The sequence below is a fragment of the Vigna umbellata genome, chromosome 5 (genome assembly GCF_029865625.1).
Source record: "Vigna umbellata cultivar VRB3 chromosome 5, Vumbellata_1.0, whole genome shotgun sequence".
Lineage (NCBI taxonomy): Eukaryota > Viridiplantae > Streptophyta > Magnoliopsida > Fabales > Fabaceae > Vigna > Vigna umbellata.
Window position 1 is genome coordinate 45,645,403 of NC_142169.1, and position 15,995 is coordinate 45,661,397.

General features: G+C 40.4%; 1 non-coding gene and 1 pseudogene across 1 annotated transcript; one reads left to right on the forward strand and one right to left on the reverse strand.

The window, feature by feature from the left end:
- Window positions 1-1,366: 1,366 nt before the first annotated feature.
- LOC148198473 (uncharacterized) lies at window positions 1,367-15,786 on the reverse strand (annotated as a pseudogene).
- LOC148198474 (small nucleolar RNA R71) lies at window positions 15,302-15,409 on the forward strand. Its single transcript, XR_015780017.1, has one exon. It is a non-coding gene; the product is annotated as a small nucleolar RNA R71 (small nucleolar RNA).
- Window positions 15,787-15,995: the final 209 nt, after the last annotated feature.

Sequence of the window (15,995 nt, forward strand, 5' to 3'; positions counted from 1 at the left end):
TCAAGAGGGACATCTGGAGGCTTCATTGAAGAGCACATGATGTGGAGCTCCTCCAAATGTCTGTGTGGGCATTCTCCTGCAAAACCATGAAACTTAGGCAGCAAATGTATCAGTCCAGGGGTGAGATCGCAATGAAGATCATCCTCCTTAAGTGAAACCGGCTCACAAAGAGCACTCTCATAAATTAGAGGATGAGTCATATTGTTCTCAACATAGAAATCAGCAGAATATGAATTACAATCAGAGTAACATGCAGAAGGAGAATCATAATCAGAGGCACTAGCAAAACAAGCAGTATTCACGAAATCAAAATAGGTAGACATGGAAAAGAATAATACTAAAAATCACGAAACAAAATAAAACACAACACATTTATACATGCAACACACACACACAACAGAACATCACGTCACGTCACATCACAACAAAGACAAAACACAACACATACTAACACAACAGAAGACCTAAGACCGAACATTGGTCCCCGGCAAGCGGCGCCATTTTGATGAGAGGGTCGCACCTCCCACAAAAGTTGTGCATAAAAGAATGCAGTATAGACTAGGAAGTGACTCCTAGGTCGTCTCTCAAGGACCAAATGTGGTTCGGGACTTAGATCAAACACGTAGTGGGGGGATTTTGGAAGTGTTTTTGAATGCGGATAAATTTAAATTTAAAATGAAAATTAAACTCAACCGATTTAAAAGCGTTGAAGTGAAAGCAAACCGTAAAAGCAAAAATTAAAACATTAAAAACACAACTCGCGGGAACTAAAAGAAAATATGCAAAAAGCGCTTGAAACAATTTTAAACGAGGAAAATACATTTAATCATAAAATGCACGTGCTAGCTAATAATAAATGTTAGATTGCGGTTTTGAAGCACAACAGCTGAAATCAAAATTTAATGCAATAAAATAATGCTTGAACAAACTAAAGTAGCGAGAACTAACTTCAAGAAAACTCATTCAATGCTATTAGAATTCAACTTTTGAGCTAGAAGTTAAAATGTCATTTTGCAGCAGTCATCAAGCCATTCATCGGCAATAATGCAAAGACAAGAAAAATGTAAACACTTTCAGGAATCAAAATCAAATAAGTGGCAGCCAGCGAAAATAAAAATGGCTAAGATGCATTGGCTCAATTTCCATTTCTCATTTAGCTTTCTAATGTCCCAAAAAGTTATCCAAAATTTTCCCATAATTAATAATGCAAAACAATAAGCTCAGATAATTCAAATTAGTTAAAATAAGAATTTTCGATCAAATTAAGCACATTAGGAAAAAAACAGGAAAATACCGGACGTTTAAGCATAATTCCCGACTAATTCTAGCACATTAAACTAAGTGAAGTGAGGAAAATATTGGTTCATCAGTGAGCCAAAGACATCCCTCCCACTGCATCCAACAAAGAAGGATTGCTGAGGAAAGGCTTCAGTCTGTGCCTGTTCACCTTGAAGCTTTTTAGCTGCAGATGGACCTTGGATCTCTGCTGCACCATAAGGATAAAACATTAGTCACAACAAAAGGTCCAGTCCACTTTGATCTCAACTACCACCCATGAGGCCGAGTCTAGAGTTATACAACAAAACCTGTTGGCCAACCTCGAAGTCCTTTCTAACAATGGAGCTATCATGGAACCTTTGGTCCTTTCCTTGTAAAACTTCGAGTTCTCATAGGCATCCAATCGGATCTCATCCAATTCACTCAATTGCAACTTTCTTTCCTCTCCAGCTTGGTCCATGGAGAAGTTGCAAGTCTTCACAACCCAAATGCCCGATGCTCAATCTCAACTGGTAAATGACATGCCTTTCCGAAGACAACCCGATAGGGAGACATCCCAATGGGTGCTTTGTAGGCAGTCCTGTGGGCCCAAAGAGCATCGTCCAACCTATTACTCCAATCTTTCCTGTTGGGCTGGACAATCTTCTCCAAAATCCTCTTAATCTCTCTGTTGGAGATCTCAGCCTGCCCATTTGTTTGGGGGTGGTAAGGTGTAGAAACTCTGTGCGTCACTGATGGACAAATTTATGAACACCAAAATATGATGTCACAAACTTGTTTTCAATCGGCAAGTATGACCGAATCGTTCAAGTAATAAACTTGGTAAGACCAAGTATCGTTCTTCCCAAAGGACTCACGGCCTAGTTTAGTTGTGTGAGTTTCTTGATTAGCTAAGACTTAAAGACGAAATATTTGGATTTTATATGCAAAAGACGAAAATTAAATATGTATGCATGAAGTTTTGATCAATGGCAAAAAGCAAAAGATAAACACTTTCAATGAAATATATGTATGAATATGTTGTTAGGGGTCAATTTCATCTTATCCACTCTCATATACTTTTAGGAATTCAACATTCAAATCATCATTGTTAATGCCACTCTCTAAAGTACCTTTCAAGAAGGCTTCTCCCTAATCACGAGTTCATACAATTCCTAGCATTCCTAATGATCAGTTCATAAGTGCAGGAGCTTAACGACAACCAATATACTATTGGGAGAAATTCCCCGGATCTAGACTTCCCCGTACGCGCCCGTATCGACAAAACCAATAATCATGCATCGAATGAGTTAAACAATGCAAGCATTACGCAAAGAGGAAAAACCCTAACTAATGATGAAAGAAAGCATAAGTCTTAATTAAAAGATGTAAAAACAAATTCCATATATGAGAGCTTCAAAAGATTACATTGATTCCCCAACAAACATACAGAGTTTAGTTCACCATATTCATGGTGAACCTAGATGAATTACAATGAAAGAATGAAAGATAGAACCCTAAAAAGGTGAAGAGGAAGCCTCAGCATCCAAGATCCTCCTTCAAAGGGGTGGAAGAGAGAGTGTTTGCTTCGTTCCAGCCAAAGATACCTAACCCTAGGAAACCCTAAAGCTTATATAGTATTCGTAAATTACAGAAAATTAGGTCCAAGCCTATTAAAGTGCCGCTCAGCGGTAAGTGCGTGTCACGTTTCTTCCCCTCAGCGGCCATTTTGCCCCTCAGCGGTCCTCCCGTGAGCTCCTGAGTGCCGCTGAGCGGTAAACTGCCGCTGAGCGGTGACTTCGGCTTCTCCTTTTGGACTTTTTGATGTCTTTTCTGATTCCATATCTCTCCTTCTTCACTTCTTTCACCAAATTCACCTTAAAACCTGCACAAAAACACTGAAATCAAGCATAAACCTGTCCAAGCTCTCTTATTTCTGAAAATATGAAGAAAAGCATGATTTCAAGCTAGTTTCTAAGTATAAAGGTTGCTTTTAGTATCAATTTTAAGCATGAAAATAACAGTTTTTCAACTGTTATCACAACCCCAAACTTAGAACTTTGCTTGTCCTCAAGCAAACAAGATGTAACTCAATCTTCAACCAATTCTTATGATGGTTCACTTCATTCAAAAGTCTTCTTTTCAAGATAAGTAAAAACTTCAATCAAACTTATGACCAATATTTCAATCAAGATGTGCACATGCTTTAGTGTTTCACAAAGTCATTTAAATTCCAACAAATGCTTATTTTTCATGAATGATCAATCAATTAAGCATGGATGTTCATGTGCTAATGGAATATTTCCTCACTAGATAAAGTGTTTCACTCACACACAAGTGTATAAGAAGTAATCACTCATTCACTCTACTATCACAATGTCACCTGAATCAACTTTGCCTTTCATTTTACCACAATCAAAAACATTCACAAGCATGCATCATCACAAGGACTTTTCAATGGCTTATAATGTGGCTGGGCTAACAAGAAAATTGGTTTTTCTGGATCACAAAATCCTTGAGTTAAGAGAATCATAACAACACAATCATCTTATTCATTCCCAACTTTCTTTTGCCTTTGCATTGAGCTTTGCTTCTTTTTCTTTTCTCTTCTTTTTCTTTGCATATTCTTACTTTTTAGCTCTTAGCTCAATGTTTTTCATGTTTTTCCCAACAACCCCAAACTTAAACAATTAACAATATCACACAAGATCTTCTACTTAACTCAAGGTAAAGATTTTCAATCAAGGGTTTCAGTGTATGTTCAAGGCTAAGGGTTCAAAAGGATAAAACACAAAGTGTTCTCTTTTAGTGGGCTAACTTTATGAATTTGGCCAATAAAAAGGGTTTCCAACAAACGGCCTTGATCATATGATGCAAAACAAGCAATTGATTCAATCATAGAAAACCTGGGCAAAATCATTCATACTTTCAAAGTAATAGCATTCAACAATAACAACTCTGGAGCTCAAAACCTCACATATAAGCTCATTCACATTTGACATACACATCCTGCTTAATTTCACAATCACAATCATGATATCATGCATTTGTTCACAAAGCTTGTGAATCACCTGTATAAGCATTTTAATGTGCACATCATCTCAACATCAATCAATCAATAAGCATCATTCAGTATTACTTATCACACAATCATAGTTAATAGCAAACCATCATCAAACCAGGTGTTCAATAGAGTACATCAAACCCTAATCTAAAAACAAAAACAAATAAGTTCAGAAAACTTAAACCACAAAAGCATAATCATATGATAGCATTTATCAGTAAATGCTATCTCAGCTCCTCATCAGTCTGAGCTGTCCTCTGTATCTTCTTCTTCTTCCTCATCTTCAGCATCTTCAAATGCATCATCATCATCAGCTTCATCTTCTTCCATCTCTTTAGCTGAAGCTTCAGCTGCTCTAGCTCCTCCTCCATGCACTGGTTCTTCTGGCCAAGCTACCACATTATGGAATTCATCCATAGTCCACCTGTGGGCTGGAGGTGTATCATACATCCCCACAATCATCTCAGTAGTAGCCACCTGCCCTCTGTGAATGGACTGCAACTGAGCACCTATAAGAGACATATACATATCCCTCATCTGGAATGGTTCTGCTTCATGTGCATTAGCAGATGTCTGGCTCTGTGCTGGCCCTCTCTCTCTACGAGCCCGGCGTGGTGGAACTGGCTGAGCTGCATCCTCACCTCCACAGTACTGTCTGTAATAGGCCTCATCAATAGCTTTTCTTGGCCTCTCAAATGGTGGAGCAGAAGTGTCCATCCCCGGCTATCTTGCAAAGGTGCGTGATCAAAGAAGGATGTCCTAGTGGTGCTTTGTTGTTTGAGGTATTAGCACACACACTAATCTCATCAGCTATCACCTGCCCAATATTAACATTCAAGTTTCTGATAGCACAGTAGATGAAGAATGCCCTGCTGAGAGTAATATCTGACACATGTGAACATGGCTGAATGTTGGCATGAGAAAACGCCATCCAATACTTTGCAAGAGGAGTCAAATCCGTCCTCCTAATGTTAACCACTGAGCCAGATCTATTCCTTTGGAAGTGTCCTCCAGGTATACACAATACTCTCTCCACATCCTCACAATCAGCACCTTCCTCCATGCAAAGAGCAAACTGGCACTGCTCACCAGCCCATACAGTGTCCAGGAAGTTATTAATAGAATCAGGATCATACCTGATAGCATGGCCTCTGACATAGCCCAAATAATTCTCAGCTGGATAATCACCAATCTTCTTAGCATTGGTGTTAAATTCCTTTACCACAGCTATGTTGGCAGGTGCAGGATAAGTGGCTAGCTTTCCCCAATTATTCCCTAACACTTGCTCTCCAAATTGAGGAGCAAAGTTAGGTATCATTCCAATCTTTCTCTCCATCAGAAGTCTCCTGTCCTGAACCACCCTAAAGTGCTTCTCATGTTTCCTAGAGAGGAACCTGCTAGAGTGGGGTTGCTCTGGTTCCTTTTCCTTTCTTTTGGTTGCCATGGTTTTCAATCTCTTTCCTGAAGAGGATGCCATTCCTACATTCAAACACAATTACAAAACCACAGAACATGATGTTAATCATTAGTAAAGCATATAACACAACTCCTTTCGAAGCTAAACCACCGCTGAGGGCCAGAATTTCCCCTCAGCGCCACCAGTACCACATTTCAGATCACAAAAAACCAGAAAAACCAAATCTGGCAGAGTGCCGCTCAGCGGCAGTTTACCCCTCAGCGGTAACTCTGCAGATTTTTGAAAACCTTGTTTTAAAGTTGTCCTAACTCCACCCAAATGCAATTTTCAGTTTTCCAGTTCATAATCATGCAGTTTAATCGGTTCAAACATCAAATATATCATCAAATCATGCATAGAAATCAAAACCCCTAAATATTCATGCTTTGACAATCACATTCAAATTCAAGAACCCTAGAATGAACAAAATGCATTTTACTTACTTGGGTGGAGATACTAGATGCAAAAAGAATGCTTCCAAGCTAGAATGCTCTCTTCCAACCCCAAACTTTGATGGCACAATAGTGAAAAATGAGTGGAAGAGAAATTTTCTTAAGAGGGATGAGTGAAAAGATGTGGAAAACCTTGGAGAAGGTATGTGGGAGTGTTTGTGCAGAGAAAAATTCGAAAGTGTGAGCAAGTGCTCAACTTAGGGTTTAAAAATACCCTAATGGGCTCGGGTCCCGCTAAGGGGAACTTAAAACCCATTTTGCGAGAGTACCGCTCAGCGGTAAATTACCGCTCAGCGGCACTTTCGTGATGTGTTCTTCTCCTTCTTTTCTTAACCTACGTGCCTCCCATACATATGCCCCTCACTGGTTCCCTGCAATTCAATGTTAAAAATGTTTATGCAAACCCTAACTAAAATAAACAAACAGAAATATTCAATCAACTGGGTTGCCTCCCAGGTAGCGCTTGTTTAACGTCACGAGCCTGACCCAAAATCCACCAACACCCATCAGTAGGTGCAAAATTTTTCTTACCAACACCCATCAGTAGGTGTTACAACCCTAGTATCCTTCAGTAGATACTTAACCACCTTAGCATCCTTCAGTAGATGCTATTTCCAACAAAATAATTACAAAAATAATGTTCACAAATTAAAAATTACAAAAACCAAATCAAAATGTCTTTAAATCCACTGGGTTGCCTCCCAGCAAGCGCTCTTTTAACGTCATTAGCTTGACCCAATAAAGTTCAAGTTCCATCTTCTTTATAGTTGATGTTGTCATTCCACCAACTCCTTAGATGTTTCCTTTGAACTGTTTTGGTCCTTCTAGAATATGGAGACTCTATCTCTATCATCTCCTTCTCTTTAAAGCCCTTCACAACCCACAACTTGTTCTTGATTCTTACAGGTGAGCCAAGTTGGAGTCTTCTTTTCTCCCAGTCGCTATGAATTTCTTCTCCTCTTCCAGTCTCTTCTTCCTTAGGTACCTGAAACAACAAACAATGGTTACCTGCAACCTGGGGATTTTCATCTTTATGGCTAGTCATGGGTGCATCTCGAAATGCAGCTTTATAACTAGCCTCTTCCTCCTTTGCTTGCATCTCATCTTTGAAGACGTCTACCACCACTCTCTCCTCTCTGTCCTGGAGCACCACTATACCTTCATTTACATCAATGATAGCCCTGGCCGTTTTCATAAACTGTCTTCCAAGTATGATAGGTATCTTCTCTGTCTCCATCTTCATCACCACAAAGTCTGCCAAGAACTGAAGTTTGCCAACACAAACTATAATGTCCTCTACAATCCCACATGGCTCCTTTGAAGATCCATCGGCCATTACTATTTTAACCTTTGCAGGTTTCACTTTCACATTGCCGATTTGCTCCAGTAAAGAATGAGGTATCAAATTAACACTTGAACCTAAATCAAGGAGAGCTTTCTTTACCTTTTTCTTCCCTATGGTACAAGGGATAGAAAAACTGCCTGGATCTGATGCTTTAGGGGGGAATGGCTCTTTTTTAACAGTTATACATTTCTTTGCTTCATCACCTCTACGTCTTTTCTTTGTAGAGATGTTCTCATCAGATTTTGTGTAAACTGTGATTTTCTGTAGAATCTGCTCCCAAGGTGCATCATTATCCAACATCTTGAATAATTCTGTGAAATCCTATTGTTTCTCTTGATTTATTGGAAAAGGAAAAGTATTTTTGCTCTCTATTTCTCTTCTTTCTTCTATTTCTCCTTCTTCTAACTCAATTATCTCTTCATTCACACTCTTTACCACCTTGAACTCTTCTCTGGGGTTAACCTCAGTATTAGCCCCAAAATTTCTATTTGGTCTTTCTTCCAATTGCTTGGTAATCTGACCCATTTGAATCTCCAAATTCTTTATAGCAGCTTCAGTGCTCTTTTGAGAAGATTCAGTTTTCTGTATGAATTGCTGAAGAGTTTCTTCCAACCTTGTTGATCTTTCATTAAGCATAGATAACTGTTGCCAAAAGGTTGGTTGCTGCTGCTGCTTATTATATTGATTAGCTTGCCCAGTTTGTCCTTGACCAATGCTTGGATGTGGTTTCCACCCTTGATATTAATTCCCTTGACGGTATGGAAATTGATTAGCCATGAAATTAACATCCTCCATGACTTCCACTGGAAAAGCACATTGACCATTGATATGGTCACCTCCACATAATTCGCACAACTGGGTTTGTACCTGTGCAGCAGTTTTTAACTCTTTAGGTAATTGTGCAAGAGTTTTAGTCAGAGTCTCCAGTTGTTGAGTTAGAATTTTATTTTGAGCTAGCAAGGCATCATGTGTCTGTAATTGAAGAACCCCTTTTTGTTGCATAGGAGCTCCTCTCTCACTATGCAGCTCATTATCACTAGTAGCCATATTGTCAATGATTTCTATAGCTTCCTCTGGAGTTTTCCATTTGATATTTCCTCCTGCTGAGGCGTCAAGCATCATCTTGGTTTGTGAACCAAGCCCTTCAAGGAAAGTTAAGACTACTTCCTGTTCTTCAAAGCCATGCGTGGGTGTTTTTCTTAGTAGACTTTTGTATCTATCCCATGCATGCCCCAGTGATTCTTCCATGCCCTGCTTAAATGAAGAAATCTCTTGCTTGCCTTTTGTCACCTTTGATTGTGGAAAGTACTTGTTCAAAAACTTTGTTACCACTGCTTCCCACTCTGTGAAACTTCCTTCTGGGAAAGAATTCAACCAAAGCTTAGCATTGCCTCCCAATGAGAAAGGAAACAAACTAAGTTTGATCGCTTCATCTGGCACCCCATTGATTTTGACTGTGTTGCAAATTTCATTGAATGTAGTAAGGTGCTCATATGGGCTTTCATGAGATAACCCATTAAATTGATTACTTTTCACCAGTTGGATCAATGCTGGTTTGACCTCCATGTTAGCTGCATTGACTCTTGGTCTAGCTATGCTGTTAAAGTGCTGAGGTCCAACTGTATTGGTGTAATCAGCAAGAGTTCTTCTGATATTATTGTTCTCCATATTTTCTGTGCTATGAACAGAACCTTGTGGTGATGGTTGCAACAGAGTTTCCGGAGGAGGAAAAAGTTCTCTAGATGTTCGGATTCTTCTCCTCCGTCTACTGTCTTCTAATCCTTCAAGCAGAGGTTCTGTTGTTTTCTTGCTCCTAGTTCGAATTGCCTCCTGCATACACAAGAACACAAAACCCTAGAAAAAATTTGGTTAGCACAAAAAGATATAAGAGAAGATATAAAATTCAGAAAATAAAAACAGAAAACAGAAAAACAGAAAACAGAAAAATAAAATAAAATCAAATAAAATACAAACTGAAAAATATAAACAGAAAAATAAAATAAAATAAAAAAATTCGAAATTTAAATTAAAAATAAAAAAAATAAGTCAAAGATAATCAATAATCACACAAATTAACCAGTTAAACCACGAGTCCCCGGCAACGGCGCCAAAAACTTGATGGACAAATTTATGAACACCAAAATATGATGTCACAAATCTGTTTTTCAATCGGCAAGTGTGACCGAATCGTTCAAGTAATAAACTTGGTAAGACCAAGTATCGTTCTTCCCAAAGGACTCACGGCCTAGTTTAGTTGTGTAGTTTCTTGATTAGCTAAGACTTAAAGACGAAATATTTGGATTTTATATGCAAAAGACGAAAATTAAATATGTATGCATGAAGTTTTGATCAATGGCAAAAAGCAAAAGATAAACACTTTCAATGAAATATATGTATGAATATGTTGTTGGGGGTCAATTTCATCTTATCCACTCTCATATATTTTAGGAATTCAACATTCAAATCATCATTGTTAATGCCACTCTCTAAAGTACCTTTCAAGAAGGCTTCTCCCTAATCACGAGTTCATACAATTCCTAGCATTCCTAATGATCAGTTCATAAGTGCAGGAGCTTAACGACAACCAATATGATATTGGGAGAAATTCCCCGGATCTAGACTTCCCCGTACGCGCCCGTATCGACAAAACCAATAATCATGCATCGAATGAGTTAAACAATGCAAGCATTACGCAAAGAGGAAAAACCCTAACTAATGATGAAAGAAAGCATAAGTCTTAATTAAAAGATGTAAAAACAAATTCCATATATGAGAGCTTCAAAAGATTACATTGATTCCCCAACAAACATACAGAGTTTAGTTCACCATATTCATGGTGAACCTAGATGAATTACAATGAAAGAATGAAAGATAGAACCCTAAAAAGGTGAAGAGGAAGCCTCAGCATCCAAGATCCTTCTTCAAAGGGGTGGAAGAGAGAGTGTTTGCTTCGTTCCAGCCAAAGATACCTAACCCTAGGAAACCCTAAAGCTTATATAGTATTCGTAAATTACAGAAAATTAGGTCCAAGCCCATTAAAGTGCCGCTCAGCGGTAAGTGCGTGTCACGTTTCTTCCCCTCAGCGGCCATTTTGCCCCTCAGCGGTCCTCCCGTGAGCTCCTGAGTGCCGCTCATCGGTAAACTGCCGCTGAGCGGTGACTTCGGCTTCTCCTTTTGCACTTTTTGATGTCTTTTCTGATTCCATATCTCTCCTTCTTCACTTCTTTCACCAAATTCACCTTAAAACCTGCACAAAAACACTGAAATCAAGCATAAACCTGTCCAGCTCTCTTATTTATGAAAATATGAAGAAAAGCATGATTTGAAGCTAGTTTCTAAGTATAAAGGTTGCTTTTAGTATCAATTTTAAGCATGAAAATAACAGTTTTTCAACTGTTATCAGTCACCCCATATTTCTTGAGCAAAGCTTGCATGGATCTGTTGCAAAAATGGGTTCCCTGATCACTAACAATTGCTCTGGGTACTCGAAACCTGCAAAAGAGGTGAGATCTAACAAAATCTACAACAACCCGAGCATCATTAGTCTTGGTGGCTCTAGCTTCCACCCATTTTGAAACATAATCCACAGCAAGGAGAATATAAGAGAAACCAAAAGAAACAGGAAAATGACCCATGAAATCTATACCCCATACATCAAACACCTCACAAAACAGAATAGGCTGTTGAGGCATCTCTTGTCTCTGTGAAATGGATCCTCCTGCTCTCTGACAAGGCTCACAAGTGCTGCAAATCCTCTCCGCATCTTTGAAGATGGAAGGCCAATAGAAACCACAGTCAAGAACTCTGCGAGCTGTTCTCTGTATCCCCAGATGACCACCAGGTGAGGAGGCATGACAAAACTGCAGGACCGAGTCAATCTCATGGTCCGGAATGCATCTCCTAGTAACCTGGTCACTGCACAACTTCCACAAATATGGATCATCCCAAACATAATACTTAGCATCACTCTTAATTTTAGCAATCTGAGCACGTGATGCTAAGGGAGGAAAAACAGAAGCAACCAAATAATTTATAATGTGTGCAAACCAAGGAGTGGGGTGAGAATAAGAAATCATCAACAAACTCTCGTCAGGAAAGGCATCTTGGATGGGCAACACATCAGCTTCATTCCCAGCTCTCTCAATCCGGCTGAGGTGGTCTGCAACCAAATTCTGTGCTCCACTCCGGTCTTTGATCTGCAAGTCAAACTCCTGGAGCAGTAGCATCCACCTGATCAATCTAGGCTTTGACTCAGCCTTTTTCAACAGAAACTTTAGAGCTGCATGGTCAGTATACATAATAACAGGTGATCCAAGCAAATATGACCTAAACTTATGAAGGGCAAAAACAATTGCCAACAACTCTTTTTCAGTGGTCGTATAATTTGCTTGGGCAGCATCCAAAGTGTGTGAAGCATAGTAGATCACTCTCGTCAGCTTGTCAATTTTCTGTGTCAAGACAGCCCCCAATGCATAATTAGACGCATCACACATTAGCTCAAATGGGGCTGTCCAATCTGGTGCCTGAATGATAGGTGTGGTGGTCAAAGCTTCCTTCAGGCAATCAAACGCCTGCTTTCATCTGTCATCAAAAGCAAAGTCAATATCCTTCTACAGTAGTCTGGACAAGGGGAGCGCCTTCTTGCTGAAATCTTTGATGAAGCGCCTGTAGAAACCTGCATGTCCAAGAAAAGATCGCACCTCTCGCACGCAAGAGGGGTAAGGCAACTGCGAAATCACAGATATCTTAGCAGGGTCTACCTCTATTCCCTTTTCAGAAATGATATGCCCTAGAACCAAACCTTGTTCAACCATGAAGTGACATTTCTCAAAATTGAGAACATGGTTTGTTTCTATGCATCTTTTCAAAACTTTTTTCAGACTGTCTAAACATGCATCAAAAGAGGATCCATACACGGTAAAATCATCCATAAACACCTCTATGCAACTCTCAAGAAAGTCGCTAAAAATTCTAAGCATACACCGTTGGAAGGTGCCAGGGGCATTGCATAGACCAAAGGGCATCCTCCTATAGGCAAAAGTGCCAAAGGGGCATGTGAATGTGGTTTTCTCTTGATCCTCAGGCACAATATTTATTTGAAAGTAACCAGAAAAACCATCAAGAAAACAATAATGAGATTTACCTGCCAGGCGCTTCAGCATCTGATCAATGAATGGCAGGGGGAAATGATCCTTCCTGTTGCTTGGTTGAGCCTCCTATAGTCAATGCAAACTCTCCAACTGCTCTGCACTCTAGCTGGGATAAGCTCATCCCTCTCATTCTTCACCACAGTGAGGCCAGTTTTCTTGGGCACAACATGGATGGGGCTCACCCACTGACTGTCTGAAATAGGGTAGATGATCCCAGCTTGCAAAAGCTTGGTCACCTCCTTCTTGATGACGTCCATGATCACGGGGTTTTGCCTTCTTTGTGGCTGTCTCACTGGCTTTGCCCCATCTTCCAAAAGAATTCTATGCATGCATGTGGATGGGCTAATACCAGGTATGTCAGCCAAACTCCAACCAATGGCCTTCTTGTGCTTCCTCTGCATACCAATTAACTTCTCCTCTTGAACAGAATCAAGGGAGGTAGAAATGATCACCGATTTCTTCTCATCATCCTCCAAGTAAGCATACTTGAGGTTATCTGGAAGCTGTTTCAACTCAAGAGTAGGTGCCTGCAAGTCAGATTCATTCGTACTTCCTACAAAGTGGTTAGTGCATTCTGACTCCAAGGAATTCACAAGTAAAGGCGGAACACCTATCTCATCAGGCTCCAATTCCATATCCATGACCATTACATTATCAACATCATCAATATCAAGAACTTCATCAACATCATTCTCACATTCAGATTCAATGCATGTATGTAGAGAAGATAGAAAAGAATGCTCTTTCTCATGCAACGAATCAAACTCATCAACAGCATATTTATCAATAATGTCATCCAACATGTCAATCTTAAAAACAGAATGGTCCTCAGCTAGGAACTTCATTGCATCAAGAATATTAAAGTGAACCATAATATCAGCAAATTCCATGGATAAAGTTCCAGCATACACATCAATCTTGGTTCGGGCAGTTTTCAAAAAGGGTCTGCCTAAGATTATGGGAGCGGATCCATGAGAGAATCCCTCCTCCATTTCCAAAACATTAAAGTCGGCAGGAAAAATCAGCTCACCAACCCTAACCAAGACATCCTCTATGTAACTTGTTGGGTGGGTAACACTCCTGTTTGCCAACTGAATGACCACACCCGTAGGTTGTAAAGGGCCAAGAGACAAAGATTTAAAAATTGAAAGAGGCATGACATTTATGGAAGCACCCAAATCAAGCATGGCATTTTCAAATTTACTATTTCTAATCATACAAGGAATGCAAAACGTACCTGGGTCCTTCCACTTTTCAGGAACGTGCGGGACCGACTTACCAATGAGCGCGAATACATTCCTGCCCATGCTGATTCTTTCATCTCCTTTCATTTTCCTCTTATGCGTGCACAGGTCCTTCAGGAATTTTGCATATCTAGGAATCTGCTTTATGGCATCAAGTAGAGGTATGTTCACCTCTACCTTCCTGAAGGTCTCCAATATTTCTTTGTCCACCTCTTCCATCTTTTTGCTAGGCATCGCCTTTGGAGGGAATGGAAGAGGAATCTGGTGGGGCAAGGTAGGAGATGTGCTGGTGGTGGTAGAAGAACAAGAACCACCGGAAGTAGAAGGTCCACTTGCCTCAAATGTCTTGCTTGGACCAGCCTGGTCCTCTTTTATGTGGGAAGTAGCAGGTTTAAGTTTAGGAGGTTCAGGTGCCTGAGATGGCATGGTGGGCACAAAAATTTGCTTCCCAGATCTGAGGGTGATGGCACTAACATTCTTAGGATTCTGCACAGTTTGGGACGGCAATTTATCAGAATTCTGAGACTGTGCCTGATTCAGCTGTGTAGCCATCTGCCCCATCTGATTCGTCAAGCTCTGGATGGAAGCTTTTGTCTCCTGCTGAAATTGCATGTTTTGAATAGTCATCTGCTTCACCAACTCCTCCAAGGTAAGCTCAGAAGAAGAAGTGGAAGGTTGGGAAGATGGTTGGGCAGGAATCTCTTGCTGCTGTTGTTGATGTTGCCTCTGGTGTTGTTGCATAGGTGGAGGCACATATCTGTTAGGTGCTCCAGCATGCTGGAAAGGTGGCGCCTGCTGCTGATGCTGTGGCGCATTGTTCCATCTAAGATTGGGGTGATTCCTCCACCCTGGGTTGTACCTGTTGCTAGACAAGTCATGATTTTGCTGTTGTGGCTGCCTGTTAGTGTAGATTTTCGTAGCATAAGCCTGAGGCGCATCAGAGGCAGCAGGATGCTGCAAAGAAGGACATGCATCTGTATAGTGGTCACTGGAAGGACAAATAGCACATAGTCGTGCAACAAATGCAGATGGAGCTGCAGATCTCTGGTTGGTAGTCAACTGTGTCACCAACTTCGTAAGAGAGTCAATCTTGCCTTCCAACTTGCTTTCAACAGCTGATAAAGACTGGGCAACAACAACATGTACGCCCCTCACCACAATGGCATCATTCCTGGTGCTAAATTGCTGGGAGTTGGAAGCCATCTTCTCAATCAATTGCCTAGCCTCAGCAGGTGTGGTGTCTCCAAGAGCTCCACCACTGGCAGCATCAATCATACCTCGATCCATGTTGTTCAAACCCTCATAGAAATACTAGATAAGGAGTTGTTCAGGTATCTGATGGTGGGGGCAGCTAGCACAAAGTGTCTTGAATCTCTCCCAATACTCATACAAGTTCTCTCCACCAAGCTGCCTAATCCCAGTTATGTCTTTTCTGATAGCTGTGGTCCGGGATGCTGGGAAAAGTTTATCCAAGAACAGCCTCTTCAGATCATCCCAGCTAGTGACGGATCTAGGCGCCAAACCATACAACCAATCCTTAGCAACATTTTCCAATGAATGAGGGAATGCTTTCAAGAAGATGTGCTCTTCAGGAACATCATGTGGTTTCATACTGGAACAGACAATGTGGAATTCCTTCAAATGCTTATGAGGACTCTCACCTGCAAGACCATGAAACTTGGGCAACAAATGGATCAGTCCAGTCTTGAGAACAAATGGAACGTCCTCATCAGGATATTGGATGCACAAGCTTTCAATATCGAAATCAGGTGCAGCCATCTCCCTAAAAGTCCTCTCACGAGGTGGAGGTTGTGCCATATTGTTCTCAGTGTGAAAAACAACAGAATCAGAATCAAAATCAAGTGCAGATGCAACAGATGTAATAGATGCAGTATGCACAAAGTACTCAACAGTGGGATGCACAGTATCCAATGGAACAGACTCAAAAACAGACTCTAAAGATAAATTTCTAGAATGTCTAGCTAACCTATGAAAAGTTCTATCAATCTCAGGTTCAAAGGGTGGTA